The sequence below is a fragment of the Anser anser genome (assembly GCF_964211835.1).
Source record: "Anser anser genome assembly, chromosome: 24".
NCBI lineage: Eukaryota > Metazoa > Chordata > Aves > Anseriformes > Anatidae > Anser > Anser anser.
In genome coordinates, this window is record NC_139745.1 from 3,808,737 (window position 1) to 3,823,897 (window position 15,161).

A 15,161-nucleotide genomic window follows, 5' to 3' on the forward strand; every position below is an offset into this window, starting at 1 on the left:
AGGTGCGCAGGCAGAAGCGCTGCGGCAGCAGCACGGCAGCAGCACGCTGCTCGTTTCCTATCAGGTGTTTGCTCCCGCGGTTTGGGACAATGGGAATCTTTGTTCTCCCTCCTCCTGTCCCCCCCCCCGAGGGTGTCTCCTCCAGGCAGAGGAGGATTACGGCTCTACGGCAACCTGCCCTGCCTCACAGCCCCACGCCGGGCCGTCCCTGCACAGCCCTGGGGGGGGACTGGGGAGGACGCACCGAGGGCTCTCAAGCTGGAGGCTGGAGGCAGCTTTTTGGAGCCTCAGCCGGAGCCATGTATGGAAAATCCGAGCACAAACCTGCCTTTTGTGGGGCTGGTGCCTGCTGGAGGCTGCCCAATTCCCCACAAGCGGTGCCAGCCCCGTGGCTACCAGCGGGCTACCACCAGCCGCCTGCCGTGGAAGGGCCAGGCCTCGAGGGAGACCTGCGGGGAGGCCGAGCCCCCTGCGGCCCAGCTGGGTGCCGTTCCCGTGTCCCGCCCCACGACGTGTCCCTGTCCCCTCCCTGTGTCCCGTGTCCCCCCTCACGCCCTGTGTCCCCCCTAGGTGTCAGGGGGCTGCAGGGTGTCCCCCTGGGCTTACACCAGCGGCCCAGCTGGGTGCCCTGCTGCTGGGCACCCCCTGTGTCCTGTCCCTGTGTCCCCCACGCCTTGTCCCTGTCCCCCCTGTGCCATGTCCCCCCCATGCCCTGTGACCACCCCGTGCCCTGTCCCCCCCCATGCCCTGTCCCTGTCCTCCTCCATGCCCTGTGTCCCCCTCCCCATGCCTAGTGTCCCCCCCACGCCCTGTGTCCACCCCCATCCTGTGCCCACCCCATGCCATGTCCCCCCCGTGCCCCATGTCCCCCCCATGCCCCGTGTCCCCCCCATGCCTTGTGTCCCCCTCCATGCCCTGTGATGCCCCCCATACCTTATCCCTGTCCCCTCCCCACACCCCGTGTCCTCCCCACGCCCTGTGTCCCCCCCATGCCCCGTGTCCCCCCCCAAGCCCTGTCCCCCCCCAGCTGTCAGGGGCTGCAGGTTCCCGCCCCCCCCGTGCCCACAGCAGCAGCAGGGCCCTCCAGGCCCTGCCCGCCCAGCCCAGCCCTGTCCCTGTCCCCCCCCCGCTCCCCCTTGGTCCCGTCCCGCACCCCCCCCCCCCCCCCCGCTCCCCCAGGTGGAACGTTCCTCCCAGCGCCTGAGAGCGTAGAGGCGGAGGGCGACACCAAAGGGAGGCTCTTGGAGAGGGGGGAGGGAAGGACGTCCCCCTTTCCTCTAAAGTCGCGGGTAATATTGTCGTGTTTTGTCCCTCGCAGACCCACAGAGAGGTTTTAGAAATGTCTTGACTAGGCGCGATGTCGCGATTCTCCCCTCCGCCCCGGGGATGCGTCCCAAAGCCTCCCCGAGGCTCCCCCCGCCCCGTCCCCCTGGTGGTACTTTCCTCCCTGTTTACTCTCTTTGCGCGGCCGCTTTGGGTGGGGTTCTTCGGCTGCTCCGGTTTCGTACGCAAGTGGCGTAGGGCGACTTTGATAGACAGCCACTCTTAGCCAATGGCGTGGCGGCATTGCTAGCCGGCGAGCCAATGGCGCGGCGGACCGGCGAGCGGGAGGGGGCGGGGCGAGGCTCAGTCAGGACAGGGAGGGGGAGCCGTGGAATGGCGGACGGCCGGGCTGGCCCGCCCTGGTGGTAGCGAGCCCAGGGGCCCGGAGAGGACAGCACCGGAGCGAGGTGAGTGCTGAAAGGAGCCGGCGGCGGCCCCCCGGCCCTTCCCGGCCGCTTCTTGCCTCGGGAGAGCGGCGGAGGGGTTGGGGTGGGCTGCTAGGCCCTTGCCAAATAGTGAGCCACGATGCTGAGGCGGGCGGTGGTTCCTGCCACAAAGTGAGCTAATAGGGCCTGTGGGGGGGCTCCGGTGCCCCCGGGCCGGGGGGGAGGCGGGGGGGGGCCGTGGCTCTGTCCCGGGCTAACACTCGCCCGGCCCCTCCCAGGAGCCAGGGCTCGGGGCAGGGCGTGGGCCCTGGGCTGGCCTGAGGGGCTGGGGTGAGCTGGTGTCCCCGTGCTGGGGGGGTTGGGGGATCAGGGGGTGGGTAGGGGGGAGAGGGGGGTCTGGGGGTGGGTAGGGGGAGAAGGGGGTCTGGAGGGGGCGTTAGTGGGGCTTGGGGGGTTAGGGGGCCTGGAAGTGGGTTAGAGGGGCTGGGGAAGGGGGTTAGGGGGTGTGGGAAGGGGGTATAGTGGGGCTGGGGGTGTTAGGGGGTCTGGAAAGTGGGGTAGAGGGGCTGGGGGGGGTTACGGGGTCTGGAGGGGGGATTAGTGGGGCTGGGGGTGTTAGGGGGGCTGGAGGGGGGGGTTAGAGGGGCTGGGGGGGTTAGGGGGTGTGGGAAGGAGATTAGGGAGTCAGGAGAGGGGGGTTAGGAGGACGGGGGGTAGTTAGGGGGTCTGGAGAGGAGATTAGTGGGGCTGGGGGTGTTAGGGGGTCTGAAGAAGGGGGTGAGAGGGGCTGGGAAGGGGGGGTCAGGGGGTGTGGAGGGGGTTTAGTGGGGCTGAGAGTGTTAGGGGGTCTAAAAGTGGGTTAGAGAGAATGGGAAGGGGGTTATGGGATCAGGAGAGGGGGTTGGTAGGAATGGAGGGGGTTAGGGGGTCTGGGGGAGGGGTCTGGGTGTTTAGGGGGTCTGGGGAGGGGTTAGTGGGGCTGGGGGATTAGGGGGTCTGGGGGAGGGGGTCTGGGGAGGGGTTAGGGGGTGTGGGGAAGGGGGTTAGGGTTCTTGGGGGGCCTGGAGGGTTAGTGGGGCTGGGGTGTGTGGGGGTCTGGGGAGCGTCCCTCGCTTTGTGGCCTGGTGCAGGGTTTGACAGCAGCCTGCCCTAAAGGTGCTCGCGAAGAAGCGTGCTCGGCTCCTACCTACACAGCGAGCGCGCCTGGGCGCGCGGCCGGCTGCGAGCCCTGGGCAGCGGGGAGCCCTTCCTCCCTCCAGGAGGGGGACCTGCGGCCGGGTGCGTCCCTCGCCCCGCGTGGTCGCGCTGTGCGGGTGTGTGCGAGCCACGAGATGTAAAACTCCCGGGGTAAGGCAGCGCCTGTTGGGAAATGCCTTCGCCGACGTTAAATCCCTCGGCGCTCGCGGGGAAGCAGCGTCGAAGGGCGTAACGGGACGTGGCCGGGGAGTTCGGGCAGATGCGCCGACCTGCCCCTGACCTCAGACCTTCTCCTCCTTCCAGGGGAGAAATAAGTTGCTGGAGAATGTCCTCGGGGTTGTGCCTCGCTAGCAGTTAGGCTTGTGTTGGGGTTACTCCTTTGGGATACGAACAGCAGGTGTCCTGCGGAGGAAGGTAAGAGATGGCAGCTCCTCCCTCTCGGCTATTATTTGACCTCAAAGACCGTCCTCGGGTAGGATTTTCTTTTTTCCTTGCCGGAAGTTTCGCGTTCGGCGTTGTGTTCTGCTTTCAGCAGGAGCAGAACTGCCTGCGTTCACGCAGGTCACAGCGCTGGTGGGACCGTACGATGGGCCGTCAGTGCCGCAAGTGGCGGCGGACACGAGACGATACCAATAACGACAAAAAACTGGCATTAAATACACCTGCTCCAGACGAGGCCCTAATTTATTAATCCTTCTGTAACCCTCGCTCTCGTGTGTCCTTCCCTAGGCCTTGTGAGGACGGGAAGGTGGGAAGCAAACGATGGGAGGCGGCGGGCGCGTGAGTTTCCCTGTGGCGGAGCTGATGCAGAGCGTTCCTTTGCGGGAAGTGCTCGGTCACATGAGGAAGGGGAATTGTTGCGTTTTCCGCCCGTTTCAGGCGTCTGCAGAACTGTCCGAGCGCGGCAGGAATGCCAAATGCCGCGTTGCGACACTTTTCGCTTGGGTTCGCCTCTTATTGACCTCGAGCGGGATTTTTGTCGGAGGAACCGATACGGAGTTTGTCCCAAAGCTTGGTTAAAAACAAACCAGAGCTCACATCCACCCGCTGGAAACGCGGAGTGGAGATAGGGTGACTTTGAAAATCTGCTTGCGATCACAGCCAAGGACAAGCTTTATCCAGGAAGCGGGGTGGAGCAGGGCAGGCGCTTCAGCTTTAAGCTTTTTTATTTTTTTTTTATTTTTTGAGTGCTGTTCTCGAAAGCAGAGTTTGAATGAGAGAGCTTGAGCTAAGCTTCAGAGGCCCAGCTAATTCTAATCTTCAGTTGAGCTGCGGTTGGCGACGCTGTCCCAGGGCTGGCTGGTGGCAGCAGGGCTCAAACCCAGGACGTTTGCCTAAAAACGAGCAGTTTGTGCGTGGGGAAGAGCCTCGCTCTGCTCGGGCCGGGGAGCAGGTTTCCTCGCTGCCCTTACCGAGTAGGGGTTGTACGAGGTTAGCCTCCAGCGCCGATCCGAATGTAAACTTCTCCCCACACCGCATATTTGCGCTGCTTCAAAAAATAAACAATTTTTTTTTTATACCTTGTAACAAGTTCAAAAAGTAAATGCCCCAAATTCCAGTCTTTTTTTTTTTTTTTTTAAAAAAAAAAACCACCAAACTTCTGCCGGCTCCTGCCTGTCAGGCTCTTCCTCTTCGCAGCTGTGGAGGCGAAGCCTTTCCAAGCTCTCTGCTGCTCCTCGGGGGTTTTCGGAGCTGCCGTGGGGTGACGTTAGCAGGACCCCTGCTTAATTTGTCCGTTCCCAGCCCCGCGGAATTGGGAGGCGCGGCAGCAAAGCGCCTGATCTCGCCCATATTTCCAGCTTCGGGTTCTGCCTGGTCCGCATTCCTGACAAATCCTTCCAGCTCTGGTTTTACAAAACTATGCCGGGGGTGGGCTCGGCAGGAGGACGAGCGAGGAGGAATTACGGGAGGGGGGGGGGGGGGGGGGAAAGCGGTGTGTTCCTGGCCACCTTATTCTGTGCAAACCCGCCCCGAAACGTGGTTTTGTGAAGCGGAAAAGGGGTTGGGGGTCTTGGGGCCGCAGCCCTCCTGTCTTCAGGGAGATCTCCGCGGGGTTCGAAGCGAGGGGCCGAGCTCTTCGAGCAGGGCACCGGCCCGGTTTCCTGGTGAATGCCGCGCCGAACGCAACGGGGCATTTTTAGGTTGCAATTCAGGAGGCATTTGTGAGCAGTGATTCATAACAAATAATACAAGCTCCGCGATAACTGCCAACCCAGTTTCTCGGCATGCCTTGAACGTATCTCATTCTTCGGGGCTGGCCTAGGAAAAGTTGATTTCATTCACAAAGCTTAGATAATCGTGTGGCGTGGGCGGAGGGGTTAAAACTTCAGTGATTGCCTCATGCGCGCGGAGTTACGCTGGTAAATCAATCTCTTTTTTTTTTTTTTTAATGGTGATGGGAGAACAAAGAGGGTTGAGATTAACCTTCCCACAAACCCGGGTTAGTTTTCTTTGTCAGACTGCAACAAGGAAGATGTCAACAAGTGCGAAGCTCCGCTTTAATCCTCGCAGGTGGTTGGTTTTGGTAGGCTTTCCGGACTCGGACGCTGAATGATTTTGCAAGCGAGGCTTCTCCCTTGGCGGATCCGGGTTTGGGGATGATACGTAGCGCTCGGTTATGCAGCCGAGCAGAAAACACTGCTGCATGCGCTGCGCAGCTCGGGCAAACCGGGAAGACGAGGGAGCAGCGACGGTTGGGGGGTGCTGGCGCGTTCCTGTGCCCTCGTCCGGGAGGGGCCGGGGGCACCTGGCAGAAACACCCAGCCCAAAACCACTCCCAGGGGTTACAGCAGCCGGGACGGGACCCGGCGCGGCCACCCGGGGCTCAGCCTGCTCCTTGCCGTCGCTTCTGAAGCTCAGGGTGCGCAGGAGGCAAAGCAGAAGTGACGCTTTCCCCGTGCTGAAAGAAACTTAGGAAAGCAAAACTCTGCTCTTTTCCCAGCAGAGCAGCTGCCTGTCCGACGGCGTTGCTGTTCTCGCTGCTAACGGGGGCTGCAGTAAGAAGTTGTGTATTTATACTGAGCCTTTATTCTCGCTGCACAAGGCTAAATATTTGCGAGATCAGGCCCTCGCTTACCACAGATTAACATTTATTTAAATATTTTCGGTATTTATAAACACCGGCTTTAAAAAAAGGCGTGTGGAAGTGGCTTCTGGGTAATAAGCGAACGCCTGCTCAGAGCAGAACCACCCCGGTGACATTTACTTCCTTTGCATTTTTGCAACTCCGTGCAGTAAAAAGGCCGCGTGTTTTCCTTTCTGAGGAGGGGAGGCTCGCTGCCGGGGCGGCTGATCAGGCCCCGCTGCAGGTAGGAGCTGCCGCAGGAGGTCGGCAGCTTCGGGGCTGATCCCGAGTTGTGGTTTTCTGGTAGGTAGAGGTTTTTTTTTGTTTTTCCTTCCCGGGAGGCAGCAGGGGGAGGTCCCTTCCCAGCAGAGCCGAACCGTGAACTTCCACGTCGTGCTGTTGAGCAAGCAGCACAAAGCGGTCGGCGCAGCCTCGGTCCAAAGCTCGCCTTCAACTGAGAAACGCTTCCTCGAGATCCTGCCTTAATTCCGGAGCTCGCAGGAAGGCTTCCTGGCGCTGGGTTCCCGCAGGAGCAGTGGAGCACGGACGGATCTTGTGCGTGCCTCTGCTGGGGGCTTTGCTGGAGAGATGGTAAAGGACCAGGAGTCTCGGTTGGTGCCCCCCAACCGGGGTCAGCAGCGACCTGCTCTGTTCTTGTGGCGCCTTCCCTGTCGTCTCCTCTCGTGGAGCGGGACCCCGGCCCCGAGTTTGGGAGGAGTGGGGTGTAAGGGGTGCTGTGATTGTGGGAGAGGAAGATGGGGGACTCCTGTGCATCGGCAGCGTTTCACATTTGCTCTTGAAGGCCCGAATCGCGGCACGGGAGGTTGTGGCTGTGCCTCTGCGCCAGAGCTGCTGCTCTGAGATCGCCGCTGACCTCTCCTCTGGAAGGTTTCAGTTCTCCTGCGCAGTAACAGGACTGGTGTGCTACGGGGAGAGGGGCGGAGAGCGCACCAAGAGCCCTCCACTGCAAAGAGTTCCTCACTACTGCTGTAAATCAAACCTAAACCAGGAGTTCGGCACGTGGCTTTCTGCTGGGAAGCCCTCAGTAGGAACTGAGATCTCCTCTTGTGCCGTGTGGTGCCGTCACATAACCTCCTCGCTTATTTATTCAGTACGGACGGTGATGCATCGGTTTGACCGACTGCTTTCTGAAGCCGAGGCCCTCTTCTTCCCGCACGTGGATCTGAGATTAAAATCTAATTGTAAAGCGAAGGGGGCAAGAGGAGGAAGTGTCTCCTCACCTGATGCATGCTGAACGTGGGCCTTGCTGCCCCTGGGTTGCACAGATGCCAGCTGTTCGGGTGCGTTCAGAAACCGATGAGAGCCGTTCGTGGAAATGAAATCCGCAGAGGACAGTTCAGTGATGGCGTTTCTTTCGGCGTGGTCCGAAGGCCCAGAAGATTGCTGTGACGTGGAAGAGGACAGCAGGGAGAATCATTGCTCCGTGCTTGCCGTGTTTTTGGGCTCTCTTCTTTCAGCGCCTGATACCTGGCACCCACGGGCAGGGGATGCTGCCTGTCTGCAGGCCGGATGGCCGAGCCTGGCCGGCCTCGGTGTTCTTCAGGTTTCATCTCCTGTTCAGGCGCTGACGTTTCCCGTGATGTTACGGAGCCGTGTGCTTCTGCCAGGCCTCCATTTCTCCTCGCTCGTAAAACTGGGCTAATGACTCTGACCTTTTGTTTGTAAAGCAAAAGGAAAAGGATCAACAAAATACTGGAGCTTATTTACTATCATTACCGAAATGATGAGCCATGCCACTTCGCGGTACTTCAGAGAGGCTTCGCTTATAAGATGCTGGAAATCCCTAGAGAGAGACAGAGAGAGAGAGAGAGAGAGGAAAACATGTTTCAGTTAGAAAAGGACGAGGGGGGAATGTTCCTCCTGGTCCAATCTTGTAAGTATATCCTCCTGCAGCGCATGAGGTAATACCTCCAGCCATCGCCCTTCCCAGCTGGGCGTTTGGAATAGCCGCTGACGGTCTCTGATTTTTTATTTATTTTTTTATTCTGTACCAGCCAAAGGGGCTGGTGTCACTTAACACGGAGGAGCGAGCCCTGCCTAAACCGTTCACATGCCGGGGAGTTTTGCCGAGCACTTTGTTGACCCGTTTGTATTACCGCTAATAAGATCGAATGTGGTTTTAATTTCTCATTTCCTCTTTTTCACCGGACGCCCTTTTCCTACTTGTGAGAGTCTCACTTCGAGTCTCCGTATCGCAAAAGTCCTTTCTGCCGCTCAAAGAATGAGCGACGCTTTGCTTTCAGGCGGCTCCGCGCTGGAGGGCTTGAAGTGGCATTGAGAGCGGGCTATCAGCCACAATATCTGATGTATCGGCGGAGCCGCGGTTCATGCATGGAGTGCAAAAAATGGGATTTAATTGGGAGGGAGGGGGAACGGCAGCCCCGGGCTGAATGGCTGGGTGAAAGTTCCCCGACCACCCCTTAGCCCAGCGAATAGTTGGTTGAGTGCTTGCCAGAGCGGAAGCGAGTTCCCTTTCAGGCACCCAGCTTTTGTGCACCGTAAGAAAAAGCTCACACTTCGGGTTCGGGCCTTGCAGCTGCAAAAAAAAAAAAAAAACGCACACACCCAGATCCTGTTCTTTCAATACCGGCAGCTGCCGAGCCGATCCTGCGCTGGAGGAAGGCGTGTAGCTGCAAACACAGCTTGTGCAAAACCTTTACCTTCTGTCTAGGGCAGCACGAAACAACTGGCTGCTTCCCCTTCGGAGGCTCCGTTAGAAACGCGCGTAATTAACTCGCACAAAATAGCCTCGTGGTCGCTCTTGAGAATTCAGCCTCGTATCAAGGAGGTTGCGTCTAGGGGCCGGCTTCACACGAGAGGTTTCCAGAAAGCAGCTTATTTATAGACCTTGCGGTGAGCTTTGGTAGAAGGACTTGCATCTTTAGCATCCCGACCAGGCCCTGATCTCTCCGCTTCCGAAGGGGTCGGCTCAGTAACGCGATGGTTTCGGCCCCTCCGAAATACTTCGGGGCGATGCGGAGCCCTTGCAGATTACAGAAGGTGAGATCACCGCTGGGCTCAGAATGTGCAAAATGGAACCGACGGTTGAAAAAAAGACTTGTTTTTTTTTTTTTTTTTGGCCATCCCAAGGAGATTACGCAGGCGTCTGTCGCCGCATCCAAACTGCAACTCGACCTCCCCTGTCAGACCAGGGGGCCTGACGGAACCGCTGGAGCCTGCCTGGAAGGTTCTTCGGTCCCGCTGGCTGCGCCGGTGGAGAAAGTGAGCGCAGGGCTTGTCATTGTGCTGAGCGAAACCAGAAGGCTGCTGCTGCTCCCGGCTCCCCGCAGCTCTGCCTGCAAATCCCCAGCGGCAGCCTGGGATCACGCGCCGTGCCCGGGCGTTGTGCAGGCGGCCTGAGCGCGCACAAAAAGCAGACCCCGCGTCTGCACGCAGGTGAGGGAGGGCCAGGGAGCCCCAGAAGCGGGGCAGGCCCCTTCTCCTCACCCTCAGGCACGGCCAGCCCAGGACAAGAGCAAGGGGAACGGCTCGGAAAAGCCACCAGGATATGGGGGCTTCTGGTGCGTGGGGGCTTGTCGGGCCTGCCACGTTTCAGGAGCGCCTCCGTTGCCCTTTCTCCGCTCCTGACATCCAAAAAGCCTATTAAGGGTCCTAATGTGGCATCATATATAACATTTTTTGCCTCCCACAATAGAAAAACCCATGTGTTATTTTGACTTTATGAAGACACTGTTTATAAACCACTTTAATTTAGATGCTCGAGGCTGTCCTCTTTTTTTTTTTTTGTGACAAATCCCAGCAGATAAAACACTTCTGGAAAATATCAGGGAGTCACTGTCTGCTTTTTTTTTTCCCCCCTCTCATGTCAAAGGTTAACTTAAAATATTAATGCTGCAAAGATTCATTTAAGATATTTAAAACTGTTCAGGCAAGAATACATGTACATATTGTAATTACTTCCTTTTTCTTACAATTAAAGTAATTGGATTATATTTAATGAGCTATTTACATTTAATAATTAAGAAAAGACTTATCTTTGCAGTATTCCCCAAGTGCAGCAGAAGGGTGGGGGCACTCGGAGCTGTGATATAATTATCTAGGCGTGAGTTGAAACTGAAAGAGCAGTTGAGCTGTATAGAAAACACTTGGAACGGGTTTGTTCCTACTCTTTCATTAATCAAAATAGTTTAGCGCGCGTTAAAGGAGAGGAGGCTGAGCTTAGCTGCAAATGAGACGGAGTTTAGGAAGGTTAAAATACGTTCGGACTTGGGGAATAAGTCGTTTAGGGGGGAAAAAAAAAACAAAAAACAACCCACGCCCTCTCTTTCCGTATTAATTCCCCTCGGACACGAGGGTGCTGCTGCGTTGTGGTCGCCGGGCTTTGCACCGAGCGCTTTGTGAGAGCGGCCAGGCTCCAGCCTCTCCTCCCGCTGCCGGGGGAGGCTGGTGGGAAGGAGAGGAGGAAAACGTGGGGAGGAAACCGTGCTCTCCTCATTAGCAGTAATTCAGCCTGAGAATGAGCGGTTCGGCCGTGTTTGCTGTAGCAGCCGCGCACCATTTGCAGAAGGCGGCCCGGAGATGCGCGCGGCGCGGCGCTGCTACCTGCGCTACCTCAAAATGGAGCTGCCGGGAGCCGCGCTGCCCGGGGCACCGACCCGCGGCCCTGCGAGCCGACACCTTTCCAGCTGAACTCGGTGCCGGCACGGCCTCCGAGGCTCGGCAAACGGGATCGGAGTCTTGCCCGGTGCTCCTTTTGCCTGCGCTGGGACGGAAACGAAGCGGCTTCTGCCCCAGAAAGCTTCACGGCCTCGACCTTTAAGGACGTGCTTTCGGGGCGATCCCGTTTTAGCAGGCTCTCAGCTCGCTGGGGCTGCTAGCCCGGGGAGCTCGCTGGTAGCCTTCGGACCCGGCGTCGTTGGGGACCTCCTGTGGCTGGCCTCGAGCCTGCCCGCTGGCCAGGCCTCTGCCCCACGCTCCTGAAATACCTGAGCGCCTAACGTGGGTTTTCTGTGCCTCGGTAAACCAGGGTTACCTGTTGTGGAGCTTGCAGTCTTGGTCTGCGTTGGCCCCGACCTTGCAGCCCTGCCAAAATTAAGCATGGGTTGACTGGGAAGCGTTCTGCTCCCTTTGCTGCTCCTGTTTCCTAGGAGGCAACAAAGCCCGAGCTCCTCGAGCGCTGGAGGAGCCCTGTCTCTCTCCTGATGTATATCCTCCCAGCAAAGACCTTGAAACCTCTCTGTTTCTGAGCTTTAATTCCTGTTTAATCAATAGTTCCGTATTCTGAGAATCAAATCTCTGTGACAGCTCTCTTTAATTGAACTAAACTGCCTTTCTCTTGTCACATCTCTTCTGGAGTTTTATTTCAACGCGTTTGTTCTGCCTGCGTCCTCGTCAGGCATTGATAGGGACGCCAGGTGACCCTCTTTGTTTAACTTGTTTTTCAGCTAAATGAATGAAAACATTAATTAGGGCAGTGGTGTGTTTTAGGAATAAGAAACAAAATGTCTAGGTCAAGCTGCTGGCGCAGTTTGCGCTCAGCAGAAGCTCGGAGGATCTGTTTGTTCCCCAGCAGAGGCACCCCCGGCCTGATTCCTGCCAGCAGCTTCGAGCTCGTCCCTCTCCAGGAGAACAGGCTGGCGTTTGTATTCCAGCAAGATCATCTTCAGTAGAGCTGATAACAAAAGTTTAAAAGGAAGAGCCAAATTTTCAGTCACACCTGTGCAATCCCCTCGAGGGCAGTAAATGATGATGATAATGCAGGAGCCAGACAAAAAAAAAAAAAAAAAAATGCAGAAAATGGCTTTCCGAGTCTCTTTTGCATTTTTCAGAGCCAGCGGACTGAAAAAAAAAAACAGAAAAACGGGTATTTTTACTCCGGGAAGCGAGCAGGCTGGCTGTTTGCTGTCTCAGGGGCTGCACAACGCTTCGTTCTGCTGCGGGGCCCGGCGTCGGGACAGCGCGGTGGAGGCGCGCGGCGCTGCTCCTGCCCCGCACCGTGGCCAAAACGCCTCGCCCGTGACGCCGGCAGGTCGTGGCACCCAAATTCTCGGCTCGGTGATCGCAGTGGGTTGTTAACGTGTAGAGGGGTGCTTTGGGGGATCGCCCGTGTTCTCCTGTGGGAGGCAGCCCGGGCTTTTGGTAGACCCTGCTTCGGGAAAGCTTTTTGTGGTGGGGGGGGAGAATTCAGCCCTCTCGGAGCCTGGTAAGAGACGTGGGCAGCGTTTTCCCCCGCGCACGGGGATTTACCCGTGCCTCTCCCCCGTGGCTCGTGGGGAGAATAGAGCGCTGTGAGAGGCAGCAGCCCTGCAGCTGCCCTGCGCTGCCGACTCCTGCTCAGCTGCTGCCAGGCTGGGCTCTTAATGACAGATGAGCCCGTGACGCGTTTTTGGGAATGAATACTTGTTACAGCTGGCGGGATGGAGTAGTTTGTGGCATCGCATGGCGGTTTGCTCTATAATTTCGCTCCCTATTGCTCGGATGCAGCACTGATTGCTGGGTCCCTCTCCGAGTGTGTAACTGTAGCATTTCTGATTGCTGCATCCCACTTCTCTGTGGCTGCATTGTGAGCTTGGATATAGCCCTGAGCGCTCAGCAGAGCCTTCTGCTGATTTTTTTTTTTTTTTTCCACTTCTCCGTGTGCGTGTGTGGCTGCTGCTTCCCTTTCTGCTAGTCTTTTGGGGTTACATAAAAGCCGGTCTCTTTCTGGCCATTACAGCTACATGGGGGAGTAGTTACTGCTGAGAGAAGCTTGAAATTTGAAGCAGAGTTGTCACAGACATTAGAAAGAACAGTCAGTCTGCGTTGGCAAGCGACTGAGTTAAGTCTCATTTCATACTGATGGGAATTTCAGATCTGATTATCTCCTTCCTCCCTCATTCCCAAACCTGCTGGTGTGTCTAATCCCCCGACGGGTACTCCTAAAGGCTGCTCTCCGAGGCGCTCAGCCGAAGGCTTGGCCTCCTTGGCCGCGCTGCTTGTTTGCGTCCGGGCAGAGGATTTTGGGGGTGCTGCTCAGGGCGCTTTGGTCACCCCGAGGTGCTCCAAAACCGAGCTCGGTTTTCCCTCCCCTTCCCCAAAAACCGTGCTCTGTCCTCCCTAGGTGCTTTGTGCTGCACCAGACACCGTGACAGATGACGGCACCGCCGGGGTCCAGATTTATTTGCAGATGGTCCCTGATCTAAGAGGCGGCGTGTCGCGTTGAGCGGGGAATTACCCAGGTGACTCCCACTAACGCTATGCTCACCGGTCAAATACCGGCGAGAGGAACCTCGCCAGATCTCCCCGTGGAAGTCGCCTGTTATTTACAGCCCTTTGTGTGCCTCGCACGCCCACGGCTCACCTTGCAGCCCTGCCTTCCCCTCCTGCCTGGGCTCCCTGCCTGCCCTACGAACCCCCCCCGGCGCCGTTTGCTGCCCCTCTCCAGGCTGCTCGTTCGGGAGCGTTTGCTGCGTGTTGCTGTTTGCAGTTGACAGAACCCGCGTAGGAAAGCAACTGCTCCATCCGAAAAAAGTCCCTGCGTTGCTTCTCAATGCTCGTAATCAAAAGTCTGTCTCCTTTATTGTTGGGAACAATCGTCCAATTTTCCCGTGCCAGCCCTATTTATTAAAAATAGTCAATAAGGCACAGCTTTGTGCGAGGGGTTTGTAGACCGGCAGTTCGCGTTTAAAACGAACCAATTGTACTTGATTCTAATCCAGGACTGGGATTCCTGTGTGATCTGCTGCAGCAGGGCTCACGCGGAGAGCGGTCAGTGACTTGCTGATCAGAAATCTGGGAGCAGCAGGCTCGGCCGAAATTTACCTCGTGCTTTGCTCGACGTGCTGGATTGGGAAAAGCAAAAATCGCATGCTGGGTTTGTTGTTTTTTTTTTTTTCCCCCCTTTGCTGGCCCGTGTTGCGCCACGCTCGGCCCCCAGCACCGCAAGAGCGTTTACAGAAATGATTGCCAAAGCCAGAATCCGCTTAAAAATTGGTGAGCGAGGCGTTCCGGGTGAGAGCTTGTCGTGGAGGGAGCCGCGCGAAGAAGCCCCGTGCACGAATCCTGCTCTCCTGGGGAAACCCGAGGAGTCCCAGCCCGCGGTGAGCCGGCACGGGAGCTGCTGGGGAGGACGATGCGGAGCAGAAGCACGGTGGATCCTGGAAACGAGGCGCCAGCTGTGGCTGGAAGAGCGCGAGGAATCCCGGAGCGGTAACGTCGGCTCGCGAGGCTTTTGTCGTGCTCAGCAAACTTTCTGGGCCGGCGCGGAGCGGGCCGGGGCTCAGCAACGCCTGCGTAAGCGTTTTGGGAGAGGGGAAATTATGAGGAATTCTGGCAATGCCCGGCTGGAGGTGGGGCAGCGTGCAGCTGCGGGGAGGCGAAGGAAGGGAAAAGAGCCACGGGGCGAAGCTGGGCTTTGCGGATGGTTTGCCTTTTAGTCACCGCCGTCATAACAAGGCTCGGAGCCTTCCTCCGTTCAAGCCGTGACTTGGAGACTGCAGGAGAAATGCTCGCCCCAAGCAGGTGGGAAGGTTCCGCTCCGAGTGGGGGAGAGCAAACCAGTTGTGAACTTCAGAAAAAGCCCTTGCTGCTCGTTTTGACGAAGGCGTGAAGCACGGCGGTTGGGAGGATGAGCCTTTTGGACGTCGACTGATGCAGCAGCGCTTGTGGATTTGGCACGCGGGTGGCGCCGGCGCGTTTCCCGACAGCTCTCCCGACCAGCAGTCCCCTGCAAGCAGCAAAGATCGCTCAACTTCTTCCCTCGCGCAGCTCGCGCTGGGTTTCAGTGCAGTGCCTGCCTTTTTTTTTCCATATTCGTCAGAAATCTGTCGCAGGCGGTTTCTTCTCTCCTTTTAACACACCCGTCTCCTCCCCCACGGCAGCGGGGCAGTTGCTCCGTGCCCACCGAGCGCCTTCCTCGCCGTTTCTAATAAGCAGCGTCCGCGCCCCGGACTCCAGCGCTGAAACAAATCTAATCTCGGGCATTAATAAGCCAGTGGAAATGCTTATCTTTGCCTAAAAGATAAGGACTCTTTTTTTTTTTTTTTTTTGGCCTCGCGATTCATTTAAATTGCTTCTGAATGGTGGGATTTAGTAATAATATATGGTCTGCGGTAGTTACGTGACAGTGACTAATGCCTGATGACCACTCTGGCTAGCTGGGGTGGAAAACTGCTGTGCTGTTCTGCCCTGACTGCTGAAAGTAAAGCGTTGCTGGATGGCCCTTGCTGGTA

The 15,161-nt window shown here is 57.5% G+C and overlaps 1 protein-coding gene across 3 annotated transcripts in view; it reads left to right on the top strand.

Moving 5' to 3' along the window:
• Positions 1–1,524: 1,524 nt before the first annotated feature.
• Positions 1,525–15,161, top strand: part of WASF2 (WASP family member 2) — a gene marked incomplete at its 3' end in the record, with an annotated part of 33,094 nt that continues 19,457 nt past the window's right edge. Inside the window, exons 1-2 of one of the 3 annotated variants that reach the window (XM_083809935.1) lie at positions 1,525–1,730; positions 3,210–3,320. The remainder of the gene's footprint in view (positions 1,731–3,209; positions 3,321–15,161) is intronic. The other 2 variants (XM_083809934.1, XM_083809936.1) reach the window with 2 other exon arrangements.